The sequence below is a fragment of the Coenobita brevimanus genome, chromosome 26 (assembly GCF_032717465.1).
Source record: "Coenobita brevimanus isolate Jiangsu-jjx chromosome 26, ASM3271746v2, whole genome shotgun sequence".
In the NCBI taxonomy this organism is placed as follows: domain Eukaryota; kingdom Metazoa; phylum Arthropoda; class Malacostraca; order Decapoda; family Coenobitidae; genus Coenobita; species Coenobita brevimanus.
In genome coordinates, this window is record NC_136979.1 from 11427549 (window position 1) to 11442152 (window position 14604).

Below are 14604 nucleotides of genomic sequence, written 5' to 3' on the forward strand. Positions count from 1 at the left end.
TAGTAGGGGAGTGAAAGATAAAAATGATAGATTACTAGTTGAGAGGGGAGAAAAAGTGAGCAGATGGAGAGAACACTTTACCCCGCTGCGTCCCATTGACGTATATATGAGGCGTCTAGAGCCAAAGGGGCATCCCCACCAATATACTGGTTTTGAGTTAGGTAGGGGAGACAACAGGCTTAACCCTCTTCTCAGTGACAGCACTGGTTGCCATACAAGATTCGGCCTTCTGGACAGTGGTAGAGGGGCTCAAAGTCACGTGGGTTTGTCCATGCTGCCGGGCGAACAAATCAGAGCAGGCAGGCATCTAAGCCACACAGCTCAAACCAATCAGCATTATCACTTTCTGCCACTCCCCCAGAGCAGCCAATCAGCAAGCTTGTGGCCCGCCCGGTGTGATGATGAGGCTTCCTTATCGTGTTCACTGAGGTGTATAATTATTACGTATTGGATTTTTACCCCATTTATCGTGGATTATTGGTGACAAGATGAGTTGTTGTTATTGGGGTTGAAGGAGGGGTGACAAAATGAGTTCATCACATAGTTACAGTGAGGAGGTGGTGCCAATAACCTCTCGTAAGTGTCAGAAGTGTGTGGAGAAGTGGAAAAAGGTAGAAAGGAAGAGGAAAAGAGAATGGTGAGGGGAGACAGCGGGAGGGGGCGTGGCACCGAGGAGGCAGAGTTGGATGTCGATCTCCTATAATGACGACCCCACCATTTAACCCCCCACTACCCCTTCTCAATTTACTTAAGCACTACACTACTTTTTTTTTTTTAGTGTTATTATTTCAATATATTATGGTAGAGGAAAAATAATAACTGCACTGATTTCAGTTTTAGTTGTCAAAAACGTGAAATTACAGTAATAATTATTCGTTTATTAATATTAAGTGAACTGGAATCTTCAGTTAATAAAGTTTTGTACATTAATACATTCGTTGATGTTTTTTCTGCTATGTTTTTAAATCCCTACAATATGTTATTATGCCCACTTATAAACTGGGGTTTTGGTTTACTGCCTATTTTGTGGTTACGGTTATTATTGTTTTGTTTTTTTGGCTTTACATGTAGAGCATAGGTGCTGATGATCATTTTGATGCATAAAAGGTTTGTTTATTGCCTTCTGGCTATGACGTTACCATAAACACAACTTTAAAGCGTCATAACTCAAAAGTACATTTTGGCGCCGATGCCCCTTTGGTTCTAGACGCCTCATATACATCCAAACGTTTTGTCACTGTGACTCCTGTTGACGTAAATAAACGCGCTGCAATTGCAAGGTCTGTCATTTGCACATTTTTCAAATTTCGCAAATGATTTTTTGTACGTATACATGGGACACCTTCCTCTACAAGATGCCAGGCAGGGACAATGCCTTACCCCGCATGACCTCCCCCCCCCCTGCACACCACTCTCTCGGCAATTCACCTGTTACCTGTGACCTGGTCAGTAAAGACATGACGTGCCACGGTACGAAATTCAAGGCCAGGGTGATTCCCCAATCGATGACAATGTGGAGGACAAAGTTTACCTAGCATTAGAGGAAGAAACTGTCAGAAATGATGATCAGGTAATGTCGCCAAAAAAGGTCAGGTATGTTGATGTGAGTGAAACATATTTATATTGCCTATATTACTGTGTGAAAACCAATATACTCTCGTACTACATATAAATTCGTACCAAATAAATAAATAAATACCATTTATGAGTGGTGTGGAATAGTTACCCACCCATAGAACTCATTTTCTTTGGAGCCAGCCTGATAGAAAACTTAGTAAGATAAGGGGTACTGCTACCTGTATCTAGTATTTTAAACCTCAGGTGAGTGATTTCTCTATGAATTTTTGATGTTTCTCACCAAAAGTGGAGGTTTGAGCCAAAAAAAATGTTTTTCCAAATTGGTCGGGATCGGGGGGAGTCAGTGGTGGAAAACTGGTTGGGACGGTGCGGGTTAATGAACTGTTGAACACAGAGAATGAAAGTAATGCAAGTGTAAGTGGCTGGGGAATGGCTGGGAGAAGGAGGGAGATGAGAAGACAGGAAGGAATCAGTAGGGTGGAAGTTGTGGAAGCACTGAAGAAAGTCAGAATGGGGAAAGCCCCAGGAATTGATGGAGTGTGTGGTGAAATGCTGAAGCATGGGGGAGAGATTGTAGTAGAATGGATGTGGAAGATGTACAGATTGGCCTCGGAGGAAGGTAGAGTCCCGGATGATTGCATGCCAGGTATAATTATTTCCTTGTACAAAGGGACATTTGTGCTGGGAGGGGGTTGGTGATAGCCAATACCCTCTTCAGGCATAAAATGATCCACATGTATACATGGCGAGTGATAAAAAGGGTGAATGATGAACTGAATGAAAGGAAGGCAATGATTGATTATGTGTGTGTGGATGAAAGGATGCAAAAATGTGTAATGGATGCAAGAGCCTAGAGAGGTTGGGGGAGTGGACTTTCTGACCACTACTTGGTGGTGGCCAGAATCAAGACCCAAATACGATGGAGTAATAGAAGAAGGGAAGGACGGGAAGAAGTAGTTGCAAGGAAAGTGGAAAGGTTACAAGAGGATGAGAAAAAGGCAGAATATAAGAGAGAAGTAGACGAACGATTGGGTAAATATGAATTGGAGCAGATGGGGGACGTGGAAGGTGCGTGCAGGATATTCACAGAAGAAATATGTGCAGCATGTGATGTGTGTGGGATGAAGAGAAGACGGAGGGGGGGTGCAAGGAGCAACGTGGTGGAATGAAGAGGTGAGACAGGCTGTGGCACAAAAGAAGAAAGCATACAATGAATGGATGAGAAATAGGGGCATGGAAGAAGTTGAGAGACAGAAGAGTTATATGTAGAAAGAAAGAGAGAGGTAAAAAGATCAGTAAGAGAGAGTAAGAAAAGAGTGGATGAGGAATTTGGAAGGAATTTGAGTGTAAAGTGGAGGGACTGTAAGAAAATGTTCTGGAATGAGGTGAAGAAAGTAAGACAGGGTGGAAGTGAAGTTAGCAGGGGAGTGAAAGATAAAAATGGTAGATTACAAGTGGAGAAGGGAGAAAAAGTGAGCAGATGGAGAGAACACTTTAAGGAATTGTTGAACATAAAGGATGGAAGTAATGCAAGTATAAGTGGCTGGGGAATGGCTGGGAGAAGGAGGGAGGTGAGAAGACAGGAAGAAATCAGTAGGATAGAAGTCGTGGAAGCAATGAAGAAAGTTAAATTGGGAAAAGCCCCAGGAATTGATGGAGTGTGTGGTGAAATGCTGATGCATGGGGGAGAGATAGTAGTAGAATGGATGTGGAATATGTGCAGATTGGCCTGGGAGGAAGGTAGAGTTCCGGAGGATTGGAAGTCAGCTATAATTATTCCCTTGTACAAAGGAAAAGGGGAAAAAGGAGTGTGTGGTAATCATAGGGGCATTTGTCTTCTTAGTATAATGGGAAACGTGTATGGTAGGATACTTATTGGCAGAGTTAGGGAAATAACAGAGGTTAGTTGGACAAGAACAGGGAGGCTTTAGGATGGGAAGAGGTTGTGTAGATCAGATATTCATTCTTAGATCTTTAGTGGAAAAGTTTCTAGAGAAGGTTAAGAAGTTACAAGCGGCTTTCATAGATTTGGAGAAAGCATATGACAGGGTGGATAGACAAGGATTGTGGAAAGTATTAAGAATATATGGAGTAGATAGGAAGTGGTTGAATGCTGTGAAGAGTATGTATGATGGTGCTAAGGCTGCAGTGCATGTGGATGGTGAACTGAGTGCATTTTTCTCTTTGAACGTTGGGTTGAAACAGGGATGTGCCATGTCTCCATGGCTGTTCAATCTGTACATGGATGGGGTAATAAAAGAGGTACAAGGAAGGGTAGTGGATGTTGGAGTGGCCCTGATGAGAGAGGGTAGTGTTTGGAAACTCCCTGTACTGATGTTTGCAGATGATAATGTGTTGTTGAATGAAGATGAACGGGAGCTGCAGGGCTTGGTGGATGAGTTTGGGAGAGTGTGTAAGAAACGGAATCTAAAGGTGAATGTAGGGAAGAGTAAAGTGATGGTCTTTTAGAGAGGTGAAGTCTGTGAATGTACAGCGAGGTTGGATGGTGAGGAATTGGAAAATGTGAGTATGCTTAAGTACTTGGGTAGTGTGATGAGTAAGGATGTAGGTTTGGAGGGTGCAGTGCTTGAAAGGGTACAGCAGGGAAGAAAGGTTGCTGGTTCTTTGAAAGCAGTGATAAGAAACAGGGAAGTGAGCATGGAAGTGAAAAAGTTACTACGTGACAGTATTGTGATACCAACTCTAACCTATGGAAGCGAAGCTTGGACGTTGTTGGAAGGGCACAAGTTAAGAGTGAGAGCAGTGGAAATGAGTTATTTAAGAGGAGCCTGTGGAGTCACATGGAGAGACAGGCTGACAAATGAGGATATAAAGGAGCATTGTGGCGTGGATGTGGATGTGATGGGAAGCGTTAGGAGGAATATACTGAGGTGGTTTGGCCATGTGGAGAGGGTGGAGGGTGAGAGACTGACGAAGAGAGTGTATGTGAGTGAGGTGGATGGGGGGAGAGGGAGGGGGAGGCCGAGGATGAGATGGAGGGATGGGGTAGAGAGGTATATGAGAGAGGGGGGTGTGAGTTGGGAACAGGGCAGTGAAATGGTGGGGGACAGGGTGACGTCAAGGCGATTTGTTTGTGGCCACCCTGAATGGGATTGAGACATCTGGCAATAGATAGATAGACAAAGGGAAAGGGGAAAAAGAAGTGTGTGGTAATCATAGGGGCATTTGTCTTCTTAGTGTAACAGGGGAAGTATATGGTAGGATACTTGTTGACAGAGTTGGGGAAATAACAGAGAAATTAGTTGGAGATGAACTGGGAGGCTTTAGGATGGGAAGAGGTTGTGTAGATATGATATTCATTCTTAGATCTTTAGTGGAAAAGTGCCTAGAGAAGGGAAAGAAGTTGTATGCGGCCTTCATGGATTTAGAGAAAGCATATGACAGGGTGGATAGACAAGGATTGTGGAAAGTATTAAGAATATATGGAGTTGATGGGAAGTGGTTGAATGCTGTGAAGAGTATGTATGAGGGTGCTAAGGCTGCAGTGCATGTGGATAGTGAAGTGAGTGAGTTTTTCTCTTTGAAGGTTGGGTTGAAACAGGGATGTGTCATGTCTCCATGGTTGTTCAATCTGTATATGGATGGGGTTATAAAACAGACACAAGGTAGGGCAGTGGTTGTTGAAGCGGCCCTAATGAGAGAGGGCAGTGTTTGGAAACTCCCTGTACTGTTGTCTGCAGATGATACTGTGCTTTTAAGTGAAGACAAAGGGGAGCTGCAAGGCTTGGTGGATGAGTTTGGGAGTGTGTGTAAGAATGGAATTTAAAGGTGAATGTTGGGAAGAGTAAAGTTATGGTCTTCAAGAGAGGTGAAGTCAGTGAATGTACAGTGGGGCTGGATGATGAGGAAATGGAAAATGTGAGTACATTTAAGTACTTGGGTAGTGTGGTGAGTAAGGATGGAAGTTTGGAGGATGAAGTGCTTGAAAGGGTACAACAAGGAAGAAAGGTTGCTGGTTCCTTGCAGGCAGTGATAAGGAACAGGGAAGTGAGCATGGAAGTGAAAAAGTTATTATATGACAGTATTGTGATACCAACTCTGACGTATGGAAGTGAAGCTTGGACATTGTTGGAGGGACAGAAATCAAGAGTGAGAACAGTGGAAATTAGTTATTTGAGAGGAGCCTGTTGAGTCACATGGAGAGACAGACTGACAAATGAGGATGTGAAGGAGCGTTGTGGTGTGGATGTGGATGTGATAGGAAGCATTAGGAGAAACACACTGAGGTGGTTTGGCCATGTGGAGAGGATGGAGTGTGAAAGACTGACCAGGAGAGTGTATGTGTGTGAGGTATAAGGAGAGAGAGGGAGGGGAAGGACAAGGATGAGATGGAGGGATGGAGTGGAGAGGTATGTGAGAGAGGGGAGTGTGAATTGGGAGCAGGACAGTGAAATGGTGGGGGACAGGGTGACATGGAGGCAATTTGTTTGTGGCCCTCCTGTATAAGGGATTAAGGCATCTGGCAATAGACAGATAAATAGAGCTTCTGGCGTCTCATCCTGGATTTCGTAATCAAACTGTCGTTTCTTTCTCCTGTTTCAAATTAGCTCTGGCTCAAGTTTAGGGGTATATCCAGGTCCTTAACAATCTCGGCAGCATCTTTCAAAACTTGTTCAAAACCTTCATCACATCTGCAGTCCACAAGATACTTCTTCGTCATTTCCAACTGCTTTGCAGCCGAATTTATTTCAGCCTCCTTGCTTTGCAACAACTTACTCGTAATGCTGACTTCAAAAAGAATGTTGTACCATGTAACAAGGGATACAACAAACCTGAATTTACTTACTGCATGAAAAAGTGCTTTGGCTTTAACTCAGAAAATATTCCCAGATGTACTTGTCAGGCCAGTGTCAGCGAAGGTCTCCATTAAAGCATCATGTATGCCACCAAGATGATATCTCAGAGCCTTCAAAGCATCAATCTGGCTCTCCCATCTTGTTTCACTCAATGACTTAACAGTAGTGCCCATGTCTGATAAATGATTCATTAGAACTTGCCAATGCTTGGGTGATGCAGAGGAATAGTTGTTGATCTGCTGAATCAAACCAAAGAAACTAGTACCTTCCAGACAACACACAGCAGCATCGCTGACCACCCCAGGTTTAAGAAGAGCACATTGCGGGGCACAAAAATGGCTTGTGGGTTGATATCAAGGACTTTCTTTTGCACTTCATTTTCTTTGCTTTTCATGTTACTCCCATTGCCATAACCTTGGCCACACAGATTTTCAATCAGTAATCCCATCTGAGCATGCTGTCCAAAGAGAGCTTGTGCTATAAAAGCACCTGTAGTCTCCTGGAATGGAACAAATCCCAAAAAATGTTCTATTAAGACTTCTTCAGGTTCACACATTTCATCAACTAATGGTTCAATTACGTCAACGAAACATACGATTGTTGTCATCTGCTCGATGTGGCTAACATCAGGTGTGCAGTCCAGAATGACTGAGTAGTATTTAGTTGAATTTGTACATGCTATGATTTGCTGCCTTATGGCACCAGCTAAAAGCTGTATCAACTCATTTTGGAAATCCTTACCCAGGTAGTGAACCATGGTTTTAATCTAATGCAAATGTTTATGCATGACAGGATCAGAAAGTGCTAGATACTCAACAAACTTCAAAAAATTTCCATTGCTAGCATTGTACAACTGTTCACTTGTACTGCGGAATGGCAAACTTTGCATGGCAAGTACTCTGACCAAGGCAATCAGGCATTGCAAGATTTGTTGCCAACACTCTTCCTCCTACTTATAGTTCTGCTGGTTGATAGTATCAATTGTTTTTCCTTTAGAAAAATGCAATTCATGTTCACGTCACACTAGATAATTTTCTAAATGGTCTGTGCTCTTTTCGTAGGAAGAAAGGATTGCTGCAATGTTCTTCCAGTCTTTACAACCTGCTTCTTGCAAGGAGGATGTGTCAATTTTTTTGCTGAATAACTTACAGCAAAAATAGATGTGCACATCCTTTGGGGCTGAATATACTAACCATTGCCAGCACACTTCTTCGCTGTTTGCAAGGTTCCTCATGTAGTGTATAGGAAAGAATCTTCTGTTATCTGAATCCTTAGGGAAGTCATGTGATAAAAATTGCTGTGGCCCATGATGCACAAAATGCTGCCGCAAATTATCACTGCAGCAGTGGGACCATTCGTCAGGATCACTGTAGTTCACATCAGGCAAGGTATCTCTAGTTGCTGACCTTACAGAATCCTTATCATTCTTGGAATCCTCTTTTTCCACCGCATGTTCTTCGGAAATGTTTCCAGTCTTTGAACCTTCTGTTGGGTCGAAATAATTTGTCATAGGAGTGCCAGATTCTGCTCCCTCAGTGTATACCTGTACAGGTATACCTCGATATATGATACCCCTAGATGCAACACCCCGGTTTAACGATGGGGGTAGAAATTCCACCATACCCCGTCAAACGATGGTTAAACTCTGGTTTAATAATGGGTTTTTATGTTTTTTACCAATCTGATGATATATCAGACTAAAATTGTGTGTTTAGGTTGATTTATAAACTGTTTTTAGACTTAGATTAATGTGTTTTAGCCATAAGTGGGGTGAATACTGTCATTTTGGGGTACAGTTTATTAAGCTTGATTTTTTTCAGACATATTTGATGATTTTCAGAATTTATTTGTTGGTTTTAGTGGGTTATTTACAGGTGTTAGGCTTAGGTTAGCTTCTTTTACAGCTGTTAGGCCATTAAGACTGGTTTTAAACTAGTTTTTGGGCTCATTTGGATGGATTTAGGACTTGGTTGGGGGGGAAACCCAAAGATCAAAAATGAATCCCTATGCTTTACACGTTAAATCTATCCTGAGATATGATACCCTGCCTAACGATGAGTTTTTACCTAACAAATTGGATTGTTAAACCACGGTATACCTGTGTGTGTGTGTGTGTGTGTGTGTGTGTGTGTGTGTATACTGTATATATATATATATATATATATATACTGTATATGTATATATATATATATATATATATATATATATATATATATATATGCCAATGGCCATGCCATGTTGAGTACACCGCTTCCCGTCCGATCAGCGAAGTTAAGCAACGTTGGGTCTGGTTAGTACTTGGATGGGTGACCGCCTGGGAACACCAGATGCTGTTGGCATCCCTACGTGTCAAGTGAGGTTGGTGGAGGATTGGTGCCCCTCCCTGTAAAACAATTAACTCTGAGCCCTTGACCACCCCGTTTGGGATACACGGCGTCTGGCAATGGATGGATGGATGGATGGATATATATATATACACATACATACATACACATTTATATTAGATACAGTAGTAAGTCCTCATATTTGGACACATTTTACTTCGAAGCCTCGTTTTTCGCGCAAGAAGAAAGTTTCCGAGTTGTCTCACAATTCGCGAATTTCCCCACAATTCGATGCTCCCAGCCGGCAGCCAAAACTCAGCAGATGATGCGTACCGATGCTCAGTCTAGGCACTGTCCATTTTTCTATGCAACAGTTTTCCATGATCTTTATACAGCAGGTCCAGCGGGGCAGTAGACAGACGTGAGTTTGTTATTGTTTATGATCATAACGTACGATCTTCAGCCGTGTCGTGAATATACAGCAGGTCCAGCTGGGCAGTAGACACACGTGAGTTTGTTATTGTTTGTGACTGTAACGTACAATCTTCAGCCTTATCGTGCTACTATTTCTTAACAAAGAATCGTTACTTGTTTCTCATAACACTATTTATTTTTGTTTTGATGGACAAATACCTGAAATGGATGTAAAATAAAGCTAATCTATATTTAAGGAAGGAAAGACTAATAACCACCCCAATACAGAGATGGTAGACTCAGCCCACCAATTTTTTATTCTATTTGACTATATTACAGCCTCTCTTCCTTGTAGCAGTGAGTAAAATAATGTTGTTATATCTTCTCCCTTCCTTTAAGTGACAAAGAGGGCACATAAAATGACTGGGGTTTAGTTGACCCACTCTGATGTCAAAAATTAAATAATCTGGTGAAAAGTGGCAGCTTTTCCTTGATTAGTGACTTTGGGAACTAGCCCATCCACTCTCAACACACCTTCACTTGCCACTCAAGCCAGTCTTCACTTTATTTCTGGTAAGGATTTTTGGCGCTGCAGCTCTTTATAGCAGTTTTAATGTCTTTTCAGGCACATGTTTATTGTGTTATGCTGTTTTAGCATTAGCAAACACTCTTCATTTAATTTTAGGTAGGGCCTATTTGGTGTTATGTACTTTCTGACACGGTAGGTACAAGTCCCACCGGAATGCTCCTCTATTTTTCCCATTGATTCTTAACCTCACAATTCGACATTTTGCGGTTCGTGAGGTTTTGCCGGAACATCCAAGCCGCAAAAAACGAGGATTTACTGTAATGAAGTTTTTATTGGGTGGGTGAATGTTCTGGGAAAAAAAAAAAAACTGAAAATTGCCCCAAAAGGTGAACTTGAGGCTAGCTTGGGCACCATGAAACCCTTTAACATGTAAACATATCACCCTATAATGCGGAATTACCATAAAACAGGAGCTTCAGAGTACAATATTCCCTTGTTATGCGAGCGGTGAATGTGTGTGTGTGTGTGTGTGTGTGTGTGTGTGTGTGTGTGTGTGTATTTACCTATTTGTAGTATACAGGAATTGAGCAATGCTCGTGTTGTCCTGTCTCCATATCCACATTTATCAAGTCTACCTTTACACACATGAATGTTTTTCTCATGCGCCACCTCTTTGTCTAAGTCGTTCCAAATATTTAAGTATTTACCTAATATACCTAATTGTGATATACATGGAATGTACTATGCTCGTGGGTTTCCGTCGCTGTTTCTCAATAAGTCGAATTTAACTTTAAACTCGTTTACTGAGAGTAACACGGCCGGGCAGGCGAGAGGATAGGGTAATGGAGGGGGGGGTAGGGAGGGGAGTCAGCAATGGGGAGAAATGGCTAAATTGTCAACAATGGATGAGAGTACAGATGAGATTAGGAGTGCTGACTAGTGTTGGACGTTGGCGGTGCAGATAGATGATATAAGCCACCACTTGGGGGCCCGGCTGAATTCAAAATATCACAGAATCACAAAAGTGCAACGTTGGGTCTGGTTAGTACTTGGACGGGTGACCGCCTGGGAAAACCAGATGCTGTTGGCATCCCTACATGTCAAGTGGGGTTGGTGGAGGATTAGTGCCCCTCCCTGTAAAACAATTAACTCTAAGCCATTGGCCACCCCGTCTGGGATACATGGCGTCTGGCAGTGAATGTGAAGTTTTTAGACTGGACGATCTCTTTGTCCAGGCTATTCCATAAGTCTATACTTCTGTAAGGAAAGCTATATTTCTTGATATCCTTCAAGCAGCTTGACTTTTTCAATTTCATTCCATGTCCTCTTGTTGCTCTCTTATCCCATACAAACAGATCTTCTTTGTCAATTTTATCTACTCCCACCATGGTCCTGAACACCGCAATCATGTCTCCCCTCTTTCTCCTTTCCTCTAACGAAGGCAAATCCAGTTTTTCCAGCCTCTCTCTGTATGACAGTTCTGTCAGACTGGGGACCATCTTGGTTGCTGTTCTTTGTATTCTCTCAATCTTGTTTATATCTTTCTTTTTGTGTGGGGACCACACTACCGCTGCATATTCTAACCTGGGGCGGATCATGGCCACTATCAATTTTTTCATCATTTCCTCATCCATATAATGAAATGCTACTCTTATGTTAGTCAAGAGCTTATAAGTCTCTCCAACTATCTTGTTAATGTGCTTTTCTGGTGACAAACTATCTTGGACCAGCACTCCCAAATCTTTCTCTTCTCTCCTTTTTGTGATTAATTAATTACCCAAAAAATAATTCAGTGATGGTCTCCTGGTACTTTTACCCATTTCCAATATTTTACATTTCTTTACATTAAATTTCATTTCCCACGTCCGGCTCCAATTGTGTATCCTATCCAAATCCTCCTGCAGTATTTTACAATCCTCCTCAATCTCTATCTTCCTCAAGATCTTTACATCATCAGCAAACAGACTTGCATAACTGTTCACTCCATCTACCATATCATTTACGTAAATCAGGAACATTACTGGCGCCAACACTGAGCCTTGAGGGACTCCACTTGTTACTTCCCTCCATCCAGACATCTTTTCCTTTATTACTGTCCTCATTTGTCTGTCTCTCAAAAAGTCTCTCATCCATTCCAGAAGTTTCCCCTTTAGTCCTCCTATATATTCTAGTTTCCACATTAGTCTCTTATGAGCTACCTTGTCAAAGGCCTTCTCTAAGTCTAATTACACACAATCCACCCAACCATCTCTCTCCTGTACCACCTGTGTGTGTGTGTGTATAGACAGATAGATAGATAGATAAATAAACAGATATACAGATAGACAGACAGATATGTATACTGTACACTCAAACTTCGATTTAAGGGACTAAATGAGGAATCATCTTGTCCCTTACTTGAAAATGTCCATTGTTTTACCACATATAAAGACAATCTTACTATGAAATGCAATGATTGATTATGTGTGTGTGGATGAAAGGATGCGAAGATGTATATTGGATGCAAGAGTTTATAGAGGTTGGGGGAGTGGACTTTCTGACCACTACTTGGTGGTGGCCAGAATTAAAGTCCAAGTAAGATGGAGGAACAGAAGAAGGGAAAGACGAGAGGAAGGAGTAGTGCAAGGAGAGTGGAAAGGTTACAAGAGGATGAGAAAAAGGCAGAGTATAAGAGAGAAGTGGAGGAACGATTGGGCAAATATGAATTGGAGCAGATGGGGGACGTGGAAGGTGTGTGTAGAATATTTACAGAAGAAATATGTGCAGCATGTGATGTGGTGTGTGGAAGGAAGAGAAGACGGAGGGGGGTGCAAGGAACAGCGTGGTGGACTGAAGAGGTGAAACAGGCTGTGGCACAAAAGAAGAAAGCATACAATGAATGGATGAGGAATAGGGGCGTGGAAGAGGTTGAGAGGCGGAAGAGAGAGTTATATGTAGAAAGAAAGAGAGAGGTGAAAAGATTAGTAAGAGAGAGCAAGAAGAGAGTGGATGAGGAATTTGGAAGGAATTTGAGTGTAAAGTGGAGGGACTGTAAGAAAATGTTCTGGAGAGAGGTGAAAAGAGTAAGACAGGGTGGAAGTGAAGTTAGCAGGGGAGTGAAAGATAAAAATGGTAGATTACTAGTGGAGAAGGGAAAAAAAGTGAGCAGATGGAGAGAACACTTTAAGGAATTGTTGAACGTAGAGGATGGAAGTAATGCGAGCATAAGTGGCTGGGGAATGGCTGGGAGAAGGAGGGAGGTGAGAAGACAGGAAGAAATCAGTAGGATAGAAGTTGTGGAAGCAATGAAGAAAGTTAAATTGGGGAAAGCCCCAGGAATTGATGGAGTGTGTGGTGAAATGCTGAAGCATGGGGGAGAGATAGTAGTAGAATGGATGTGGAAGATGTGCAGATTGGCCTGGGAGGAAGGTAGAGTCCCGGAGGATTGGAAGTCAGGTATAATTATTCCCTTGTACAAAGGAAAAGGGGAAAAAGAAGTGTGTGGTAATCATAGGGGCATTTGTCTTCTTAGTATAATAGGAAAAGTGTATGGTAGGATACTTATTGACAGAGTTAGAGAAAGAACAGAGGAATTAGTTGGAGAAGAACAGGGAGGCTTTAGGAAGGGAAAAGGTTGTGTAGATCAGATATTCATTCTCAGATCTTTAGTGGAAAAGTTTCTAGAGAAGGGAAAGAAGTTGTATGCGGCTTTCATGGATTTGGAGAAAGCATATGACAGGGTGGATAGACTAGGATTGTGGAAAGTGTTAAGAATATATGGAGTAGATGGGAAGTTGTTGAATGCTGTGAAGAGTATGTACGATGGTGCGAAGGCTGCAGTGCGTGTGGATGGTGAACTAAGTGAATTTTTCTCTTTGAAAGTTGGGTTGAAACAGGGATGTGTCATGTCTCCATGGTTGTTCAATCTGTACATGGATGGGGTAATAAAAGAGGTACAAGGAAGGGTAGTGGATGTTGGAGTGGCCCTGATGAGAGAGGATAGTGTTTGGAAACTCCCTGTGCTGTTGTTTGCAGATAATACTGTGTTGTTGAGTGAAGACGAAGGGGAGCTGCAAGGCTTGGTGGATGAGTTTGGGAGAGTGTGTAAGAAACGGAATCTAAAGGTGAATGTAGGGAAGAGTAAAGTGATGGTCTTTGAGAGAGGTGAAGTCAGTGAATGTACAGCGAGGTTGGATGATGAGGAATTGGAAAATGTGAGTACGTTTAAGTACTTGGGTAGTGTGATGAGTAAGGATGGAGGTTTGGAGGGTGAAGTGCTTGAAAGGGTACAGCAGGGAAGAAAGGTTGCTGGTTCTTTGAAAGCAGTGATAAGAAACAGGGAAGTGAGCATGGAAGTGAAAAAGTTACTACATGACAGTATTGTGATACCAACTCTAACGTACGGAAGTGAAGCTTGGACGTTGTTGGAAGGACACAAGTCAAGAGTGAGAGCAGTGGAAATGAGTTATTTAAGAGGAGCCTGTGGAGTCACATGGAGAGACAGGCTGACGAATGAGGATATAAAGGAGCGTTGTGGTGTTGATGTGGATGTGATAGGAAGCGTTATGAGGAACATACTGAGGTGGTTTGGCCATGTGGAGAGGATGGAGGGTGAAAGACTGACGAAGAGAGTGTATGTGAGTGAGGTGGAGGGAGAAAGAGGGAGGGGGAGGCCGAGGATGAGATGGAGGGATGGGGTGGAGAGGTATATGAGAGAGGGGGGTGTGAGTTGGAAGCAGGGGAGTGAAATGGCGGGGGACAGGGCGACTTGGAGGCGATTTGTTTGTGGCCACCCCAAACGGGACTGAGGCGTCTGGCAATAGATAGATAGATAGATAGTTTCACTTATCTTATTTATATGATTATGAATATTATTTTACGGGTATATACTGTATAAAGAAACATATCAATGTTTATAACCTAGACATTAAGTACCATTTTTTAATGTTCTTGTCCATTTGTC

The 14604-nt window shown here is 42.4% G+C and overlaps 1 protein-coding gene and 1 non-coding gene across 2 annotated transcripts in view; one reads left to right on the forward strand and one right to left on the reverse strand.

The window, feature by feature from the left end:
- The window catches only part of Rab30 (RAS oncogene family member Rab30), a 123080-nt gene that overhangs the window by 23996 nt on the left and 84480 nt on the right, over nt 1–14604 (reverse strand). The gene's annotated exons all lie outside the window — the stretch shown is intronic.
- Nucleotides 8616–8734, forward strand: LOC145394294 (5S ribosomal RNA). The gene has a single exon (XR_013896366.1). It is a non-coding gene; the product is annotated as a 5S ribosomal RNA (ribosomal RNA).